General features: G+C 30.9%; 1 non-coding gene across 1 annotated transcript; it reads left to right on the plus strand.

Moving 5' to 3' along the window:
* The first annotated feature begins 3,813 nt into the window (after positions 1-3,813).
* On the plus strand, positions 3,814-3,885 carry TRNAM-CAU. Its single transcript has one exon. It is a non-coding gene; the product is annotated as a tRNA-Met (tRNA).
* The last annotated feature ends 775 nt before the right edge of the window (positions 3,886-4,660 follow it).

Genomic DNA, 4,660 nt, shown 5'->3' on the forward strand with positions numbered 1-4,660 from the left:
AAATTATTTCTTTTATTGTAACTGCTGATAAATAAAGATAGTAAGGAAAGATAATATTGACACAAGATATTTATACTGGTTCAAATGAAAAGACCCTACTTTTACTTGTTAATCTCTCAAACAGATGGATTAACTCAATCACTAAAATAAACCAGAATACAATCATAAATAAGAAAGCTATAGGGTTTAGAATATACCTTTCTTGAAGCCACAAAAGTTGAGAAAGACTTCATTTGAGTTACACAAAGGATGAACAACTTTCCTATCAACAACAACAACACTCAACACCCCCCCGAGAACCCACTTAGTGAAAGTTATAATTCTACCCACACTAGGTTATACAAAGTGCCTTTTCAAAACACTAAGAAAGTTTCTTTGCAAACACAACACTAAACCTCTAATTAAAAATGTTATTTTCAAAATGGGTTTAGGATTATATATATTGATTTTTGAAAATTAGGTTAAGAATATCTAAAGGCAAGTTACAATTGGCAAAGATAATCGACTATGAAAGATAATCTGAAAAGGCAAGTTTTGTAAAGATAATCGATTATATCTGAGATGATCGATTATTCTAGAGTTATTTTTGAAAAACTTAAAAAAACTTATGATAATCGATTATCACACAACATTTCTGTGAAAACATAAACCTTCCCAAACTGATCAAGTGCAAGTTGTTGTCTTATGACTTTCTAAGCAAAAATAAGCACCATATTGTCCAAACACAACAAAAATAGGGACCAAATGTGTATTTAAGCCAAAAACCTAGCTTAATTTTGCTCAAAGTTCTCTTACTTTAATAGGTTGTTAAAACTAATATCAATTATTTGTATACACTTTAGTGATCACATACAAACATATATTCATCCCGAGTTCTCTTGAGTCATATACAACGGAAAAAACGCCACATGCATGCTAAAAACTTAAAATGACTTAAGGAAAGAGTAATGTTGTGTTTGTTCTCTTGAGTCACATACAATGATAAAAAACACAATATGCATGCCAAAATCTTAAAATGACTTAAGAAAAGAGTAATGGTGTGTTTGTTCTCTTGAGTCACATACAACGGGAAAAAAACACCATATGCATGCCAAAATCTTAAAATGACTTAAGAAAAGAGTAATGGTGTGTTTGGATGAGGCAATTTAAAAGAGTAATTCATTTATTTGTAGAATTTGAAATTCTTTTAAGGCAAATTATATGTTTTAATGAGGAAATTAAAATGAAACTGAAATTGAAAAAATTTAAAAAGGTATTTCAAATAACTAAAATAGTATTATAAATTTACACAAAATATGAGGAAATTAAAGTTCCTTGACTTGTGAAATTACTCATTGATTAGGATAAAAAATTGTGTATAGTCCAAAAGTATAGTAGGGTAATGGAGAAGGTCGAGAAGTCGGCTCAATTGAAGGTCAAATCGAGTTGGGTCAAGTCGAAGGTCAAGTCGGGTCGAGTTAAAGGTCAAGCCGAATGTCAAATTGGCCTCGCTTGGATTAAAGATCGAGTCGAGTTGTCAAAGGCTAAATGTAAAGACGACCCGGGTCGGGCTCGGTTCCGAGGTCGAGTCAGGTTGAAGGTTGACTTGAACCAAAAGTCAAGATGCGTAGTACCGATTTGAAGGTCGAGCTAACTTAAGTTAGACTCAAAGGTAAAGTTGAGTTCACAATAAAATATAAATTAAATTGTTTTATCTAAACAAGAAAACTGAAATTTAAAATATTTCAATTACTTCATCAAAACTAGTTATTTAAGAAATGAAAAGAATTCAATTACTAGGTATTTCAATTTTTGGGAATTGTTGAAATCTCTCATAAAACACGAGGTAAATGTTTAACTTATTCTAATTACAAGTCTAATCAGATATATTTTTATTCATCTTTTGTCTTCAAAGAGATGAAAATATGATTATAAATCTATAAAAAATGTAGAAAATTACTGTATAATATATTTTAGAGACAATAACTTTTATAAAATAAAACTCGTTAAATTGATTTTTTTAATTTTGACATTTTAATGATAAAATAATTAATTATCATTTTATAAAACTAATTTTACTTTTCTATTTTATTTTTAAGGTTCTTATAATTCCAATTAGTTCTTAAAAATTATAATTTTTTTAAGGTTGTGTTTTTCTAACATATTTAAGTTAATTAATAATCATTAAATGTGAATTATTTATTAATATTCTTTTCTTCTTTTATAATGAGTAAAAATAATGAAAAAAATATTTTAGAAATAATTACGATGAATTTGAAATTAAGGTGGTTATCTTGAAGAGGAGGGAAAACTATAAAATTACAAATTGTTTATTTATCAAAAAAATGTAAAGTTTCAGTATTCATAACCATAAATTCACATTTAGGGTGTGCACTTATAAGAAAAATAGACCATAAAAGTTCAAAATTATTGTCAAGCTTTTTACAAAACTCATTCTTTATTTTGGATGGGTTTTCTGAAATTTAAAACCATATATATTTATTGCAAATCATGCTTTAACTATTAGATTGACATAGCGGAACCGTGGTGGACCCATGACCCATAAGTCTCAAGATCAAAACCTTACTTTGATACAGAGTGACTTTTGCTCTAATACATAGTGGCTTTTGTTTGGTAAAAGTATCGCTCTACCCAGAAAAAGTTTTTTTATCGATTATAGAGTGACTTTTGTTTATGCTTTTTTTTTCTACTATTTTGGCCGACTTTTCTAAAATTTAAATTCATTTATATTTAATGCAAATCATATTTCAACTATTAGAATGGCGCAGCGGAAGCATGGTGGGCCCATGTCCTAATATCGAAACTTGGCTCTTTTACAACCAATCCTGGCTCTGATACAAAGTGATTTTTGTCTTGGTGAAAGTATCGCTCTACCTGCAAAAGTTTTTTTTATCGATTATAGAGTGACTTCTATTTATGTTTTCTTTTCTTCTTCTTTAGCCCATTTTTCAGAAATTTAAAACCATTTATTGTTATTGCAAATCATGTTTCAACTATCAAAGTGGTGCAGCGGAAGCGTGGTGGGCCCATAACCCACTGGTCCCAGGATCGAAACCTGGCTCTGATACATTGTGGCTTTTGTCTTTTATCGAGAGTGACTTATATTTAGTTTTCTTTCTTCTATTTTGGACAATTTTTCTGAAATTTAAACTCATTTGTATTTATTGCAAATCATATTTCAACTATTAGAATGGTGTAGTGGAAGCGTGGTGAGCCTAAAACCCACAGATCCTAGGATCAAAACTTGGCTCTGATACATAGTGGCTTTTGTCTTGTTTTTCTGAAATTTAAAACCATTTTTTATCGATTACCGAGTGACTTCTATTTATGTTTTCTTTTCTTCTTCTTTGGCCGATTTGTCTGAAATTTAAAACCATTTATTTTTAATGCAAATCATGTTTCAACTATCAGAGTGGCGTAGCGGAAGCGTGGTGGACCCATAACCCACAGGTCCTAGGATCGAAACCTGGCTCTGATACATAGTGGCATTTGTCTTTTACTCGGTGAAAGTATCACTCTACCCATAGAAAGGTTTTTTTATCCAATATAGAATGACTTCTGTTTATATTTTTTTCTTGTATTTTGTGTGGTTTTTCTAAAATTTAAAACCATTTATATTTATTGCAAATCATGTTTCAACTATCAGAGTGGCGTACAGAAGCGTGGTGAGCCCATAACCCACAGGTCCTAGGATCAAAACCTGGCTCTTTTCAATTATAAAGTGACTTGTATTTATGTTTTTTCTTCTTCTTTTTTTGTCAATTTTTTTGAAATTTAAGACCATTTATATTTATTGCAAATAATGTTTCAACTATCAGAGTGGCGCAGCGGAAGCGTGGTGGGCCCATAACCCACAGGTCCCAGGATCGAAACCTGGCTCTGATATAGAGTGGCTTTTGTCTTGGTGAAAGTATCGCTCTGCTGACAAAAGTTTTTTTTTTAACGAAATAGGTTTGGTCATGTTACAACTGCATTTTATAATCAAATATTTCTGAAAAACTGGTACTCGGTTTGATTATAGATTATCATAAGTCTTAATCAATTATCATTGAACGTTTGGTGAAAAATAAAACTCGGTGAACAAACAACAATTGAGGATTTTCTACGAGAATCAAGTTGTCCCACTAGCTGAGCGAAGTTGCTACTTAATGTCCTCAACACCTGTACCATCTAAGTAACTAGATCCAAAATTCAAGCTATTTTAGCTCATTAAAGTTTTTTGCATTTTTTTTTCTTTTTCTTTTTAGCATACATAATATCACCACATTGAGGATAATGGTTACTTCAAAATTGGGGAGTATTTCCTTTTCATGCATGAGGTTTCATTCATTTTTTTTTTTGTAATGGTTACAGTCATTGCAGATTAACTATGAACTATTTAGGGAAAGGGTGTCTAATTTAATCAGGGAGAAGATTTTAAAATTTGAAAGGTTTACCTCTCAAGAAGCCATGGCCTAATTACACTAACATTGGTCTGTGATCAATTTCAGGTTGAATAAACCACTCATGTAAATTTTGAGCCTAACTCCTTCTTGTGTGAACCATTCATGACATTGGTACTTTCCAAAACTTGATTGATTTCTCTTTGACACTAGCTGAGCACATACAATAGTAGAAATGATTTAGGCCTCATCATTTCAGCCACTTAGCCAAATAAGTT

This window comes from Vigna unguiculata, chromosome 4, assembly GCF_004118075.2.
Source record: "Vigna unguiculata cultivar IT97K-499-35 chromosome 4, ASM411807v1, whole genome shotgun sequence".
Taxonomy (NCBI): domain Eukaryota; kingdom Viridiplantae; phylum Streptophyta; class Magnoliopsida; order Fabales; family Fabaceae; genus Vigna; species Vigna unguiculata.